Source organism: Crocodylus porosus, unplaced genomic scaffold (genome assembly GCF_001723895.1).
Source record: "Crocodylus porosus isolate Cpor-Errol unplaced genomic scaffold, CroPor_comp1, whole genome shotgun sequence".
NCBI classification, from domain to species: Eukaryota; Metazoa; Chordata; order Crocodylia; family Crocodylidae; genus Crocodylus; species Crocodylus porosus.
This window is the reverse complement of record NW_017728886.1, coordinates 139,367,315-139,385,364: the sequence shown is the minus strand read 5'-3', so window position 1 is coordinate 139,385,364 and position 18,050 is coordinate 139,367,315. Positions and strand designations below refer to the sequence as shown.

Sequence of the window (18,050 nt, the reverse complement as noted above, 5' to 3'; positions counted from 1 at the left end):
GATAAAGAAATTGAACAGTGCGGGCCCGAGGACCAAGCCCTGGGGGACTCCGCTGCCCACTTCTTCCCAGGTCAAATATGAACCATCCACCACCCCCCTCTGAGTATGATCCTTCAGCCAATCTGCAGTCCATCTGACTGTGTAGGCATCAATGCCACAGTTGCCCAATTTTTTAATGAAGGTTGGGGTGGGAGACAGTGTCAAAGGCCTTGCTGAAGTCCAGAGAGACTACATCATGTGACACCTGCATCCAATGCCTTTGTGACCTGATCATAAAAAGCAATCAGGTTGGTCTGACATGACCTGCCCCTAATGAAACCGTGCTGGTTGCCCTTGAGCATCATCCCTGAGGCCAGCCCATCACAGATGTGCTCCATGATGATCTTCTCAAAGAATTTCCCTAGGATTGAGGTAAGACTGATGGGCCTATAGTTGCTCGGGTCCTCCCTCCTCCCTTTTTTAAAGATGGGGACCGCATTGGCTATCTTCCAATCGTCTGTCACCTGGCCCGAGCATCATGAGAGCTCATAAAGCCATGCCAAGGGCCCTGCAATAACCCCTGCTAGCTCCCTCAACACCCTGGGGTGGAGAGCATCTGGACACGCTGAACATGTCCAGCCCTTCCAGAAGCTCTCTAATCCAGCCCTCCCCAACCTGAGATCTGGAAGCATTCCCCTCGAGTCCGCCTTGCATCATGGTGGGGAAGTCCCGGTCCCTGCACAAGAAAATGGAGGTGAAGAATTGGTTAAAGAGGTCTGCTTTCTCCTCTGGCACAACCACCAGATTGCCCAGAGTATTTTTGCAGGGGCCCCACATTTCCTGGTGCTTTCTTCATCCTCCCTATATATTTGAAAAAGGACTTTTTATCATCTTTGATTTTGGACTCAAGTCTTAGCTCATTCCATTGAGTGTTTCAGACACTCTGCATAAATACTTTCTCTTGATATCCAGGAGGGGTTTCTGTTGCATCCCCTGAGGCACTGAGGGAAATAGAAGCTGAATTGCATTGAAATAGATGATCTCTAGCTTTTGTCAATTTCTTCTACTGACCATATAATGCTTCTACTGACCATAACAGCTTTCTTCTTAGTACAGAAATGAAACTGGTAAAATATTGTTAGATGCTGTACTACTAGGATATATTTATATACATCAACATTATAGATAAGCTGCTGTATTTGTATTATTGCTTATCCATTGTACCATGTGAGTTATATCTTTCAGTGAAACATGGCTTGTTAGAAGCTGATCTTGGAAAACAGAGTGCCGCATCTGCTGCACTGCACACTTCAAGTCTGAATTATTTTTTTGGCACAGAAGAGCCTGTGGGGCTACATTCCCTAGTGTGTTTATGGCCCTTTGCTGCCTTTCAGGCTGGAGCCTGGCTGAAATTACACAGCAGAGACTACACTAGGCAGAGAGTAGCTCAGTGCTGTGTCCAAGAGTGTCGGGTGTCTCAGTGAAAAAGATCACAAGTCTATTAAAGATTGTACATCAATGCAACTGTCTTTGTCTGACAACAGCAAAAAGTCAGACAAAGCTGCTGGGCACTAGTCTGGCCCTCAGAAATGGGGAATTAGAGTTGGTTCCTTACATTTAATCACTGCCTCTTCGCCTATAAGGAGACTTTTAGCACCACAGAAAATATTGCTGAGAGGTAGAACTAGAAATTTAAAATTGGGCCACAGATACTGTGAGCACTGGGAAGTAGGGTGTAAGGGGTGCTAAGCACCTGAAAGTGTTAAGAGAAGGGCTGAGCACCAGAGAGTGGCCATGTGGGGTACAGTGGTATGCAGCTAGCACCCCATCCAAATCACTCAGCCTTTGTGATGCTGTTGATATAATCCGTACCTTGCCTTTAAGCATCTGCTGCTACTACTTCTACTTTCAAGTAAATATAATATTTACAACAAATTAAGGAACCTCTGAGGACTAAATCTTTGGATCTCCTTTGCCAAAAACAGATTTAACTTTACATTCTGTGATATGAGTGCACCATGAGCAGTCACATCACTAAGTCAAAGGCACCAGAGAGCAGGTACACTAAGTACATATGTAAGCTTTTAAAAAGGTTTGTGGCCTTCTTTTGCATATAAAAGGTCCGGTTCAACTCCTTTTGAAGTCAATGAAAAAAAATTATCATTGACTGTAATGGGAACTAGCTAAGGCCCCTAGGACATTGCTTGATGCTGAGGTATTAAGTACCTACATGCAGTTCCTATACTCAGCTGCTCTCAGGAGCCAGTTTACATTAGTTAATAAAAACAGTAAAATTGCCTAAATATATAAAACAAGAGATGTTCCCTCACACTATAATGCAGAAAACTTTCTTCTGCTTTCTATTAATATTGAGGTGTTAATTTTAGGTCATTAAATTTCAATTTATGACCTTAAAAAAGTTTCAACTCAAGGTCTTTGACTCTATGACTAACAACACACCTGAAGCTATCATTTACAAAATTGAATATTTTATTCATTTGAATATAAAATAATTATCAGAAGCAGATGCTGAGAACAGACAAACTATAGTTTATATCTGTCCTCAAATTCCCTTTATTTCAGGTTTAAAAAAACATAATTAGCTAAATGCCATTTTGGTAGCAAGCATTACTAACGATGTTCTGTTCTTCTCCTTGTTGCAAGAACTTTTGCAGGGTCTTGCATTTTTTTGAAAGAGGGTAAAATTTGCTCTTTTTCTATATCAAAACTAATTAAGCGAACAGTCTTCAGAGAATTTAGTGGTTTTGTCTAAACAGGGAAATGAAGTTGTCTCCTTTGGGCTTATTCAGAAATAATTTATTGCAAAGACCTCTCTGGGGACACTATTATTCTGAAACAAGAGTCCCTTGCTTCTTTTACCTTATCCCACAAGAACAAGGTATTTTTGTGGGTATATATTCAAGAATAACCACCGTGCTTTCAATTAACACCTAACTTTAATCCACCTATAGTCTTTCAAGTATAAAGCAGCAATAGCTGTTTTCTTAAAAAACAACCCCTCCCCCCCAAAAAATACAAACTCCAGGGATAATCGATAATACAGTCATTTTGAAGCACTGCTGTTGTCAGTCAGTCATCCTTGTCAGCATCAGCACTACCTCATATCAAGGATGACAGTGCCAGGGTTGGTTTCTGCTGATGCTGTTATGCATCCTTTTCCTTACATGCTTTTTCTGCCCAAGAGCAGAAAATCGCTGTTCTGAAAAAAACCTCTGGTTTACACTAGGTACTAGTGATAATTAATGACACATTTTAATTAATGTAGTATGGACATTTAACAACTTGCAAGGTTTATGGGGGGAAATCAAGGAAACAACTCAACCCTTCAAAAAGTTATTCTTGTTTTCTCCCAATGGCTAAAATTAGGAAGTTTTCAGACTTGGGTGAAATACCTTGCATTTTGGTATTTAGATTAAGAGAAGTGAAGAGTTAAGGTCACTAAAATATTAACCTTCAATACAGCTTTATATGCCTAGTTACCGAAGCCTAACCAAAGGCCTAAGGTCCAAGGGGTTCACATTATTATACTATATGGTTACATATGTTGTAGCAGGAGTCTATATCAGTTCCATTTTTTTTAAGTAGACTATATCTGGGGTTCTCCCATCCTGCAGCTAACAGTTGTACCTGGTAAGAAGGGTACTTTGGAAACTGTCACCTGTAAAATGGCTCAAAAAATGTCCTCAGTCTCAGAAAAGCAGAGACTCCATATGCCTGAAGAAGGGTGATTGTGACTGAAAGCATGCTAAGAACTTTTTTCCAACTACTCAGTTGGTCAAATAAAAGAGATCACATCTACTCAAAAAACCTTGCCTGCCTCAGAAATATGAGAAACAGAGCCCTAAACATGTGCATGACTGTGGGATCAAGCATCAGATCCCAGAATGCCATTGCATCCCTGTGGCAGGAAGCCTGAATTAGCTGAAGGGCCTTCCAGCCATGGGGGTACAGTGAAGCCCCTGAATCCATCTCACCCCAGTGCTAGGAGCCCAAACCAGCCTGACCACATATTCAATTGATGACATAATAGAAATCAGCCAAAACGTTAACACATATTTTACACATGTTTTGTGTAATAATGTTGTGCCTTATTCCTTCTTTTATCACACCACTTATTGCATTAATGTGTGGTCAGGTAACTATTTAAAACATGATGAACTTAATGGCTTAAGTGTAATGTGTGCCAGGAGTCTTAGAAACAAGAGTATTGATTCTTATTTATGCAGAGACATGTTTCCAACACAGCTAGTATGAAAGGGGTCTTACAATAAAAAAAGATGCAATATTCCTATAAATTATATTTACATCCATTTAAGGCCAAATTGTACTTTTAGCAGTATAATAAGGCATTAGTGTAAATAGGAAAGAGTTACTGTTTTGAATTTTATAATAAAAAATCCCATTGCTTTTGCTAATGTTCCCAGCCTACTGTTCATAAAGTTTTAAAAGAAAAAACTTGAAAAAAATACTATCTTCAAGAAAAATAACATTCTTGTTTAATTATTTTTGTGGTGTTAGCTAAATGGTTTCTAAATCCTGGGTAATGTTCTATTAAATAAAATATAAGCTCCCCTCTCCCTCCTTCTGCCCCGACCAGTAATATGCCACATAGTTTCAGAAATACTATGAGCTTATTGATTTACTATAACCAGTGTATGTGTAATCATATTATTGTAAATAAAAACAGTTAAAATGTTACTAATGCTATGCTTTAGCCTGAGCTACCAAATGATTATAAGATGAAGGATACCCCAAAACTGTTCAGAATAAGAATACCGAAAGCAAAATTACTGTGTTGTAAAGGATGAAAAATGATGAAGTACAAGTGTCAATTATACAATAACTTGTTGTCCTATCTTTCATCTCTCTCCTTTTGTTGTAATGATGTCAGGGTTATACATTTGTTGAAAGGTATCTTAAAATTGCCTCAAAAACAATTAAGTTTAAAAATCAAGTGTTAAAGGTTTTTCTTCACCTTTCACCCTTGTCCTTTCTCTCCTAGCTTCCTCAGATTTGTGTATTACTAAATAAAGTCCAAGAAATGAAGCTGAAATAAACATGTAGTTCATAATGTACTACAATGCTATGGGGAACAGGTTCCAAATGTAAAAAGCTATAGTAAATACACTATCCAAATATGAGAACAGGATGCTAAAAAAAAAATCAACCTATGCAAATATAAATGACCATAATTTACAAGTTCCCAGGAATCACAAAGTTCAAAGACCTTTTCCTGGAAGTTACTGAAGTGCTCCAGATTTTCAGGTCATAGAGCAGTTCAGAGTTATTCAGCACATCATAAGATCAGGCATTAAACCACACAGCCTTTTAATGTGTACAGTAAGAAACCTGGTGGCCATCTATAAACTGGCCAAGGGGGACCAGCAGGCAATGAGAGAGTCCCTGTTACTCTGAGCACTACTGACAGTAACAAGGAATAACATCCAAAAGCTGATGGAGAGTAGATTCAGGATAGATATCAGGAGGCACTACTTCACGGTCAGGGAGGCTAGGAGCTGGAACCAACTTCCAAGGGAAGTGGTGCTCACTCTTACCTTGGGGGACTTCAAAAGGAGGCTAGATAGTCACCTTGCCGGGGTCATTTGACCCCAGTATTCTTTCCTGCCCATGGCAGGAGGTAGGACTTCATGAGATGCTCAGGTCCCTTCCAACCCTACTAACTATGAAACTATGAAGTGATTAGCTATCAAATAGAACCCACCAATAATATATTGCCTGTAACTGTTCTAAAGAAGCCATTGTGCTTCATCATATCAGGAATCTGTGTATGTTAGGACACTAAGCAAGGTAGCTTTGATACAATATTCTTTAGCCAGCAAGTCTCCCCAAGCATGGATTTCCATTTCAGAAGAAACAGCTATGGTCTATTTGGTCAATAATCTGCATTATAAGTAGGGTCTAAATATGTATTTCCCTGGCAGATTGGAGCTGTTATGGTATATTGGTATATCAATAATATGCTTTGTAAATACTCCCCAAATAGATATTTATATAATCTGTATTTCAAAGGTCCATAATTGAGTCCATAACATGGTTCTGAGTCCATAATGGTTCTGTTAGAGTGGGTATGATTTTTCTATTGTGTCTTTTGTAAAGAAAACAGATTTAAGGGAAAGTAAAAAAGAAAAGTTAACCAAATTACAACCAAACTACAAGTGACTTTAAAATGCAACAAAAAACTACTCAGGAAGTAAATCATTATTTCAGTTTTTTGTTCTTCTTTTGCTCCACCACACTGTATTATGTACTGCAATGAACTGATAAAACTGCATGATCCAGTCCTGATTTGACAGAAACATCACTTCTCGGGTGTGTATCACTGGTCTTAGACTATTCTGCCTTCATTCCAGAAGTAAACACTTATGTATATACAGCAGTACAATCCAAATCCTCTCTTACCTATGACTGGCAAATCTTTGTAGCCTTATCATCAACTAGCATCCTGACATGGCCACTGAATTGCTATGTACTGATTCAAAACAACACACATTATACATGCTACTTTATTTGTTGCAACACCTCTGTGCAAGCATTAATTTGTCTTACCACTGTAGCTTGAATAGTTTATAATAAACAAAACTGGCATGTTTACTTTTCCCCCCTCTAACAAGCTGCAACCTCCTCCCCTTAGATATAATCATTACAATCATTACTTGTAATAGTTCATATCCTACTTCATATCATCTGTAAACAGCTCATGATGCACATTTGAGCTGTTGCAGGTTAGTTGCAAGTGTACAAGTATCATTAGGAATGTTTTCTTCACCTCTGTTTTCAGCTTTGATGGCTTTTGTAAGTAATTAACAGTTTGAAATGCAAATTCAACACAAGAATGCAAAAATAACAGTATCATTACAGGTGTAATTCAGCACTAACTTTATGAGCATTTTTCCTGATCCTTCATGCTAGCATATTGTCCACTAGTGTTGAAGCCCATCTCTTTGTTGGCATATACCACACTTAAGGATACCAGATAGAATGAAATGGAACTTAAGTGACATGTGCACTTTCTTTTCTTAATGAGGTGAATTTTTCCTTCTAGTATTTGTACAAAGCAAATATAAAGCAGACATGAACACAACTGAACAAAAATGATTAAAATTACAAAAGAATATTTGTATCGGATGCTTTCTATAATATCCAAACTTCAGTAACTGCTGTCACATCATTTCCATACATTGGGGTGCACTCATCCCTGCCATAAAGTCAATGACTTCAATGGATAACAAGGATGATTTGGACCCATTCACTTTGAGTGTCCTGAATTGAAAAAAATACAGGGTTCAGTTGTTGTGTTTGTTGTACCTTATGTACATTTATATTAACTACTACAGTAAATGAAGACCCGCATAGGACTCCTTAGCCCATTAGGAAACAAAGTTCAAAGCAGCATTTTATAGGTTTTAGTTAATTTTGTTCCCATTTTGGCAGAAAGGAAGCTGGCCATGTTTCACACAGCTGTCCAATTAGAACTTCCCCAGAGTGATAAGCAGTAATGAAATATAAAGGGAGGTTAACGCTGAGCTTGGCAGTGCTGTCATTGATGCTAATAGATATGGGCAGCTCCATCACTCCTGAGAACAGATGTGATTTTTTTGGTCTCTTCAGATTTTCTGTGGGAATGTGCAAGGAAGCTACACTTTTCACTGACTTCTCTTAAACACTGTGAAGGAAGATTGGAGAAAGAGTTTAAATTCTTAGATTAAAAAATGGTAATGATGAGGACCTGTTAATTATGAACTAGAAAACTGCAAATGGATTCAATCTGATGAAAAGATTAACCAGGTAAAAATAAAATATAAACTATTTAATGTTGTTCACTACATCAGCTGTACTGCAACTGAGTCCTAACCCTTCAGATCAGCCTTCAGAAGTGATAGATCTGTGTTAAAAAGTTTTATGTGGAAAATGACACTAAAAATGTAGATACTTTTAAAAAGAAGGAGTGAAGAAATTAACTTTCCCCCAAGTTTTTTTCTTTTTCCTTTGATCAAAACAGGCAGTTTTTTTCACAGCAAAATACACACAGGTATGTTTATGCTCGCTCTCTCTCCATTTCTTCTATCAGCTAATTGGGCGTGTCTACACAAAACGCTTACTGCACATTAGCTTAATAACACTGCAGTAGTGTGGTGGTGAAAACCCATGCTAACAGCTTAATGCAGTGTTATTAGGCTAATGAGCAGTAAGCATCACAAAATAACTGTGTACCAGTGCTACTACACAGTAACTCTAGTTACTGCACATTTAGTTCATATTTTATTAAGCAAGTACTAAACTAAATGTGCAATATCTAAGACACATTAATGACAATGTAGATACACCCACCATTAATTGAAGGAAGCACTATATCCCTCTATGTGAAATAGATTCAAAATGGCAAATTATCTTATGTCCAAACACCCTATAAAAAGCTTGCTTACAGTATACAAAGTGAATTAATAAACCTTAAAAGGTGAAAATTGATTTGGAGAAATTGACATTGTTGTGCAGGAATAGGTTAAGAAAGGGCTATCAAATTCTATATCAAGGTAATGAAAATTAGTCAAATACTACTAGAATGCCAGGGGTTAAATCCAAGTACTGAGGATAAATTTTCATTTTGATGAACAGAGAATTACCTATGTAACTCTTGGCCCTAAGTCTGTGGCCCATCATTCTGGAACATCTCTGTTACAGAAACTCTAGAAGCCTTGTCCTGTTGCTACAAAAGCCAATAGGCAGAACTCTCATTGACTTGAAGAACTGGCTTTAAGTGTTTGAGTGTTACATTTTGAAGCAAGACTGCAATTTGTCTTGCAATAGAGCTGCTCTCTGCTATAAGAAAGGAAAAAAAAGAAAAGAAATAAACTAATCTTGCTTTCCTTGGAGTAATGGCAGAATATGGCAGGGACGCACAGAAGACAAGGGAATTATACGGTGAATCATTCCTCTCCCAGATCTTGTAGAAGTTTTATTACTTTTTATTTGAGACCTATATTTTTATTGGTTTGATTCTTTAACAAACAAAGTATGAGAAGACAAATCATAAATTTACAACATGTAAGACAATGACAAAAACAGTCATAGTAACATATTACTTAAGCAATGGTTCTCAACGTTTTTTAGACTTAAGTCACACTTTGTTAGATTTGAGGCACCTCCTGGAAAATGCCAACTCTTCGTTGTCACTCTTTTTTAAACTACTGAAAAATAATAAAGCAATTCTTTTACAAAGATCACAACAGGTCAGAATGTTTTTAACATTAGGGATTCCTATTTGAAAAACCCAGGTTTATCTTTTGAATCATACTTGTTAACAGTACTAGTATTGTCGGGCACCTTGCAACATGCTTGAAAGGATCTCAAGGTACACCATAGTTCTATATCACTGACTTAAAGCATTGATAGCAGAGACAATACTTAATAAACCTATTTGTTCAATTTTCAAATTATATTAAAGTTTTGAGGAAAAGAATAGAGCCAAAAGCTTCATTTGGCATTTTCTCTTTCCAGTATAGCTTGTTGACACTTTTTTCCCCACTGTGCCAAACAGCTTTCCCTTAGAAGTTCCTGTGCTATTGTCCAGTACCTGGTGCTGTCTTATGACACCTCTTCCTTAAAGTTTTATGGAGATATACCTCTGGTAGCAAAATATCCATTATTTGTAGATAATTGTACCAAACACAGGATTCTATTAGTCACCAAGAATTAATCCTGGGTTCTCAAGTATCAACCTCAACAATCAGTCGCTATCAGAACTATTTTACATTTTCTTTCACAAGCTTGTAATTTTTATGTACCTTTAAGTGACACTTTTTCATGTGGCACATTATATAATATTTTATCAATTATGCCAATTTACATACAACTAGTATAGAAAGAAGGAATCCCCTTGGCTATCTGAGTTCCACAATGAAAATGGCAAGTTAGTAAGAGATAAATTCTCATGGTCTTTCTCATGCTGAGTAATATATTACCTTGTAACTCATCCCGTTGCTTTGAATAGGACTAGTGGCAGAGTAAGCAAATTCTCAGTGTGAGTAAGGATGGTGGAATCCTGGCACTAAGCATACAAGAGGACTTATAAGAGGTTCCTACCGTTAACACTGGAACTCTGGTAAGATTACAGCTGTGGTTCTCAACTTTTTTGGACTCAAGATACCCCTTGGAAAATACCAGCTGTTTGCTTTTGCTTGGTTTTTGACTACATAAAAATAACAAAGCAATTATTTTACTATTTAAAGTTCAGAAAAGTCACAACGGATTTTTGATACTTTAGATTCCTATTTCAAATCTCTGTCTGGGTTCATCTTGTGAATCATGTGTAGATATTTGCACATCTAACAATGCTAATGTTGTATGGCACACTTATAAGGCCTTAAAACCATGGCACCATGGTTGAGAATCACTGGGTCAGAGGTTTGTCTACAAATCAGCAGGTGTTCTCCTGTTAACTTGAATACCTACATATCTTGTATTCTCCATAGTTTTCTTGAAGGAGGGGTCCACCATAATTTGGGACCTATTTGTGTTGTAGCACAGGCTGAAATGTCTTCTGGCATTATGTTATGTTGAGCCAAGTTGAAGTATGATGGAACTCCACTGAATACCATCATATTACACCAGTTATAATGCTGGTCTTTATCAGTAGCTTGTCATTAAAAGTTACTCACATCCATTCTCAGTTTTGGTCATTCTGGGCAGGAGAGCTTTTCCCCAGATGGCTGAGCAGTCACAGTGGCCTCTTTGTAAAATTTCAATGAATGTTATCATGTCAGTCAACTGAATACCTCAGCTGTGAGTTACTGTTCCAGCATTTATTTCCTGGATAACATAATCCGTGACAGCTCACTATGAAAAAGTAATGTGAGTTTCTAAATTTCCAGGGTTGTGCTGAAAATGTCTTATTGCTTGTTTGGATATGTTTTGTGCAGAGAGGGACTCACAAAACTTAGAAATATAAAATATAGAACTTTACTTCGGAACCATATTTTTTGATTCCTTATTCTATGGCAGTAGCTCCTCCATAGTTTATGTATAAGCCTAGCCTGAAAGGTGACTGACAAAAAATGGCACAAAGCAATTCCATATTTATTGTCCCTCAGTGACTTCCATTTCAACCACAGTCAATTTATGAGTAAAGAAGTTTCTCTAACTACTGAACCTGGAAATTCAGCTAAGGATTGGAGAGTCAAGCTCTAATTTCCCTTTAGCCCTCTTTGTACAGGAACTTGCAGTTACACTCTTTATATGGCCACTGGAAAAAAAGTCCATGATCCAAAAATTTTTGTAAAATTATAAAATATTGGAGGCCAGTATTACTCTAAGGATGAATTACAGTGAATTAGGTGTACAATCTATACTGTTCCCTATTTTCAAATGAATGAAATTCTTTATCTCTAAATTTATCTCAAGTATTCCAGAGCTTTAATGATTTTAATATATTTATATTTATATATTAGTTCTGCTAATTTTAACTAATGCATATATATTAGTTCTGCTAATTTTAACATATATATACACTAAGTTAATATATATAAGTTAAAATCATTAAAGCTGTAGAGTACTTGGAGATAAATTCAGAGATAAATAATTTCAATCATTTGAAAGTAGGAAACAGCATAGATTGTGCACCTAATTTACTGCAATTCATCCTTAGAGTAACAGTATATATATATTACCCTGGAAAATATATTATTACTGTTAATATTGTGACACACTCAGTTTTAACTCTGGATTTTGCCTGATTATTTCTTTATATTCCTTGAATGCTGTTTGCAGCTTCAGTGTAGAACAAGTATATTTTAATTCCAGTTAGCGTTTTAAACCTCTGACTTTACAGAAGGTAAGTAATATCCTGGGAATAATCCCACAAGGTGAAAGAGGGAACATTTTCTCTCCCTGCTGCACTAGCAGTCTCAGTAACTCTATAGGGCTAGGTTTTCAAAGGTATTTCTGTGCCTGCATAGAGACAGCTAGCTAGCTTTCTTAGTCTGAAATCAGGTACAAGGCAGGACAGGGTAGAACCTTACAGTAAACCAGATGCCATCAGATGAAGCAGTTCAGCTGTGGCAGGACATATCTTGCCGCAGGTAATCTGCTTTACTGGCAAAACACATTGCCCATTGTCCCACATCAGACAGTGGTCTAAAATGCAGCCTGAGGATTCTCTGCATCCCTAACTGCCTCATGCCTCCTTGCCAGATCCTCACTGAGTGTCATACCAACCTATGCCTTCCCATCCATGAAAATCTGGGCAGGGAAGCTTGGAGAAGCATGAAAGTTGGGGAATTTCTGGTGCCCTGTGCCTCCTTGCCTGGACCCATACCATGTTCTGTGCCATCCTGTGCTTCTCATGGAAGCAGAGGTCAGTACAAGTCCCAGCATGAGACATCAGGTGCTAGGAATTTCCCAAGTCCCATGCTACTGCACATCTCCTTGCCAGGACCCATGCTGACACATGCCTCTACATGAAGGACAGGTTGGCATGGAACCCAGCACAAGTCCCAGCATGGAGGCCGGAGCCAGGGACTTGCTGGGTCCCATGCCAGGACCCATGCAGACTTTCTCTACTTATAAAGACACATCCCTAGAAATCCTGGGTGGGTTTTCATAAGCAGAGAACCCCAAATTTCCCCACTTACACAGAGGTGTCCCAGAATTCTCCAGGGTGCTTCTCTGCAAGGAAGGAAAGCTAGACAGGTGCTCTCAGGGCTTGAGGGGACTTATCCCACATAGGAATTCCTGGGGTGCATAGAATCAGGTCCTTTACATTTCTGAAGCACCTACCCAGTATAGCTGGAAAGTGTGGGCAGCTCTAGGTTGCCCTCACTTTCCTGCCACAGAGCAAATAGATATCCACCACAATAAACTAGTACTCTTTTACAGCACCTTTTGTCACAGCCATTGATGTAGCATGACAAAAGGTAGGGGCACCTATATCTCACCGCCTGCACTACCAAATATATTTTATGTTGGCACAAATGTGATGTTGAATAATGGTCTGTTTCTACCCTTAGAAACACATTACTTCAGAGAAGTGTAAGCTTTCAAAAGCAGTATGCTAATTCAGGTGCCATAAATTGGCTTGTAGAAGGGAATTAAAAATCAAAGAAGCATGGCTGAGGGAAACAAAGGTGGGTTGAATAGGTTAACGGGAATAAATAAAACAATTAACCCATTGAAGGACAGTGGGAATATAAAACCTAGTAGAGATAATGCAATAAGAACCCATAATCTCTGTTGATACTGTGACACATCCCGACCCTGGATGAGGTCTGGTGCATCTTTGAGACACACTTCCAGGATGCTCTCATACCTTCAGGAGTGTCCTGAAACCCCAAACCCTTCTCTGCTGTCTTCTTAACCACTGAGAAAAGAATAAGATACTCCAGAGATCATTTCTCTGACTGACAGCACCTCAGCATTTGCCTACCTCAGTCAAGTGTTACCAGCTCTTCACAGAGGCAACACCAGCCAGAAAATCACACCCTTGTCCAGTCATGTGCTCAGAATTTTTAGATTCCTCTAGGCCAGGTCTGCTGGTATGACAGAATGTTTTTGAAACCAGTTACCAGGGGGGCACAGGGGTCCCCTTGCGTGCTCCCCAGCAGACCCAAAAGTAGACTGGAAGTGCTTTTGGTCCATTTTTGGGTCTGCTGCTGAGCACGCTAGAGAGCCCCCCGTACTTCTGTGGAACACTCCATGCACCCCAGCATTGCAGCGCTCATGAGCCCCTGCTACTAGAGGTATGTAGAAAAAACATTTAAAGCTGTCTCTATGTCTGAATGTCCAAATCTTTCCAAATCTTTCTGAATCAATTTGGAGTGTTCCAGTTCAATTTGGAGGGATTGAAGGCTCTTCTGATTTGATTCAGATTCAGATATTTGACCACCAAATCAGATAGAATCTCTCCTGAATCGAATTAAGGGCCAAAGCTTTGCACAAACCTAGTGGGAAGCCCCCCAGGGTGCCATGGTCAAGGGGCACCAAACACTCAGATGAAGCACATGCTCACAGCAGCACTCTCCCCCAACCCTACCCAACCCTATCCCCACCCCAGGCAGGAGGAACAGTGCCCAGCCTGGCTCCCTCCTGCACCTCCAGCCACTGCTCAGGAGGAACTGGTCCAGGAATATCCATATGGAGAGGTACCTGCTCCTGTCTGCTCACCTTGTTCCCACCTGAGCAGTGTCACTGACTTGCTGGAGGTGGGAAGTACCAAAATACAAATTCACCCAGGGTACCATTTCCCCTAAGGCCAGCTTTGTCTGAAGAGATGCAATTTAACTGCTACTCTGCTACTGCATTAATCCTCCCACAGCCACCATTGAATTAAGGCTTTTACAGTCATGTTGTACATACCGGATACCAGATGCTGTGAGAGAGTTACTGCTATCACAAGAGTAGTGGGAGTATGTCTGACAAGAGGAGTCTGTATCTACCTGTGTGGCTGGAGCAAATGTCCCCTAGGTGAACTTATTCCATGCCAGTTAACATTCTGTTCCCCTGCCAGCCCCATTCTTTCACGTTCACCATTATTCCTTTCCCCTTACCTCTACCACTGGGCACAGAAATACCTAATTATGCCTCTGAAAAAAGCCTCTGCAGATGCAAACCACTCTTATGAAAACTGTGCTTCTTTTCAATAAAAGTTTGTTTTTCTGTTACTTACTTTGGATGAGTACCAAGTGCCTTCAGGTCAGACCCGATATAATTCTGTGAAGCTATTAGGGGTATGTACAGAGACTGCCTGTGTCATGAAAATGTGTGTGCATTTGCAATGTTTTTCTTTAGCGAGCCAATTATGGGGTCAAAGGAAGTAGAATTTCAGTTTCTCGTTGTGAAACTAATGCAAAACCAAACCTAATGTGACTGTTGACCCCATAAATGACTTCTGAAGTTATTAAAATGAGCAAATGAAAAAAATAAATACAAGTACCACAGCAATTAGGTTTTATTCAGATTTACTGGAATATAGACATATCCAGTGGTATTTGCATTATCCTGAATATTTCTGCATTCATATTCTTATAAGCCTTAAATGCACAATCCTAAAAGAATGCAATGTGAAACATGGACTTTTCTCTGACCAGTTTTACTGAGATACTCATTGATGTGTGATCAATCAGTAGGCACTTTTTGAAAGAAGGGAGCAGTTTATCTTGACTTCTTCAGTGGCTAAAGAATTCCCAAAGCGTTATCGTAGTCCATCAAAAAGCTTCTGTTGACAGATTGCATAATGCCAACTCCAAGATGCATAACTCCTACAACTGAATACATTTGCATAATTTTACAGCTTTGCATAGATTGCAATATGGATTTGTAGTGCATCTGTGTTCAAGAAATATGCATTATGTCATGGAGCACGCAAGCTTCATAGAAAAAAACATATGTTTTATCTCAGCATGAAATTCAGCCATATTCCCCACTTTTTTTTTTGCTCTCTGGCTATAAAATGATATGGAAATTTAACCATCCCCTATTTGTAATATTAAAATGGTAGTTTAAGGCCAAATGCTGTGCAGCTTGCCCAAGCTAATTTAATTGATTATTTTGTCCTTCAGGAGCATCTGTACATTCCAATGACAGATCAAAATCCCTCAGTGTTAAGCAATGTGCACTTGTATAACAGACACTCCCAGATAAAATTTACAATCTAAGGAGATGAGTGACAGTATCAGTCAGATATCAGCTAGGGATATGAGGCTTGAATAATTGCTGGACCTCTATAGCCCATGTAATGCAGGAAGTCATACCTGGTGAATAATATGGTCCCTTCTAGCTGTAAAGTCCATGAGGCAGGTGACTACAACAAAGAAGGGAAGCACATGTTAATGTAGCTGGACAATTTGACCAGATTAGGATCACAAATAGTCCCACATTTATCAGTGATATGACTTTGTGCATGAAAAAGCCAACCAAAATTTATCATCTGCTGCCTTCTTACAAATGGGTGGCTACAGTTATGAAAATCTTTTGTCAGTGGAAAAAAAAATAAAGAAGTCTTCAAAGAAGAATCAGTCATTATCATACCCCTTGGAAGATAAAAGTTGTTGTCAATTTTTTTACTTTTTCCCTTTTGTTAATCACTATCCTATATATGGAGCAGTATTCAAAATGCTGCTTTAATACAGTAGTTATCATAAACCCTTAGGTGTCCTTACTGATTTGGTTTTCTTTCTCATTCCAAGACTTCAAATCATTTCAAATACTAACCAAATTGGACCATACATCAGATGCCACTTCTCAGGCTTGCTAAAAAAGCAGAATTCCTATTAGTGGTAAAAATAAACAGGATTGCTTCTCCCATTTTTGTCTTTAATTCCTTTTTGGTAGATTCTTTCCATTCAAGCAAATAAATATAAAAACCTGTTTAGTTGTGTTCATATGTGCCTAAAAATGTTGGAAAAAACCCATTCTAATAAGCACTGATGTAGGTGATGCCTAGTTATAAAGTTCTACATTGTATTTTAACATTCCTCTTCACCTACTTCTTCCATTCCTTCAATTACAGCTATTCATTTCATGATAATAATGAAGGGAGAGATATTAGATTAAGTCATATGAAAAAAAATTGTAACAGATATATTAGTGGGTGCCACAGAGATATATGAAAGGGTGCTTTTGCCCTGACTGAGATTCCATTGAGGAGGACCTGCCCATCTCCCTATGTGAGAATAATTTTTCACTTCAGTCTTGAGGATTCAATTAATTCCTGTGTATACCATGTAGGGCCCACTTGAGGTTTCAGGATAAAGCATTTCTTTTTCCTTTTAAAATAACTAATCTCCTTTTATGTTTGTTGTCATGCTTTCCGTTGACTGCTTCTCTTCAGTTATAGCTGGAATGCTTCCTACCGTAAATGCTTATTATTGACTTCTGTGTTTTTTTTTCCCTTGATACAAATTATGAAAAAATTGAATACTGTCAAAGTGATGAGTTCATGGCAGTCCCACTTTGTGGGATCACTTTCATTCATCAATACTAAATCACCTACTAGTGATGAGAAATCAAATTTCTCTGCTTTTTCTTTAAAAATAGGTAGGTTGATTTGTACCTTCCCCGCATTTAAGAAAATGTTCTCCTTTTCAGATCATCCCCTTTCTGATTAACTCTTTAAAAAGTGTTGGTAGTTTTTAAACAGTGTATTAAAAGTTGCTGAGTCTCCACAACTAGTTCTCATCAGCTAGTTCTGTGTTAGCAAGTAATACATCACAGAAGTGATGGCAAACTGATGATGTATTATACTAATACATAATCAGTGTGACAGAACTCTAATGATAGATGAGTAATACATCTTCCAAACAAAGCTCTCAAATTTGTGGCTGTGTGGGAAAAGCCAGTATTTTTCTAAATTTATTATGTTAAAGCATTATCTAATATTTTTAAAATTCAACTCGAATTATTCATTTTGGCAAACAATACTCATATAGTCAGGAAGGTTCAAGATATTAATTCTATGAAGCTTTAGCTCAGTTTTAAGGTGAGGGATGATGATAACCATTTCTTCTTTTTTTTTAATGGCAACAATAATATAAGTCCACTTTTTAGGGCTTTTGTAATTTCTGACTTCCTGGTAATTTATTCTCTTTATTCCTTTAAGTTCTATGAAACAGAATCTCTCTTCTGTATTGAGTAGATATTTGGGACATCAGATGGCACTTTTCAACTATCCTAAGGTCCCTGGCACACATTATACTTAAAATGAGATTAACCAGTTAATCACATCTTAAATTATTACCCAACAACACATCAATGCAATTAATGGTGTCATAAAATAAAGAAAAAGGCACAAAGTTATTAAACAAAAATGTGCAATAATTTTGTGGTTGGTTCCTATCACAGCATTTACAGAGTGTGTAGCCATGCTGGGGCTCCCAGACAGAGTGGCCTACCTGGTAGGGGGATGTGTGAAGCTCCGGTGAAGACTGGAAGAAGGCCAATGTGGTGCCAATCTCCAAGAAAGGGAGGAGAGTGGATCCGGCTAACTACAGGCCCATTAGCCTGACTTCTATCCTGGGGAAGATCTTAGAAAAGTTTATTAA

At 38.3% G+C, this 18,050-nt stretch overlaps 1 long non-coding RNA gene across 1 annotated transcript in view; it reads left to right on the top strand.

Moving 5' to 3' along the window:
- LOC109324583 overlaps positions 1-12,153 on the top strand; it is a 21,080-nt gene extending 8,927 nt beyond the window's left edge. Inside the window, exons 2-3 of the long non-coding RNA XR_002104963.1 lie at positions 2,740-2,746; positions 12,143-12,153. This is a non-coding gene — a long non-coding RNA (uncharacterized LOC109324583). The remainder of the gene's footprint in view (positions 1-2,739; positions 2,747-12,142) is intronic.
- Positions 12,154-18,050: the final 5,897 nt, after the last annotated feature.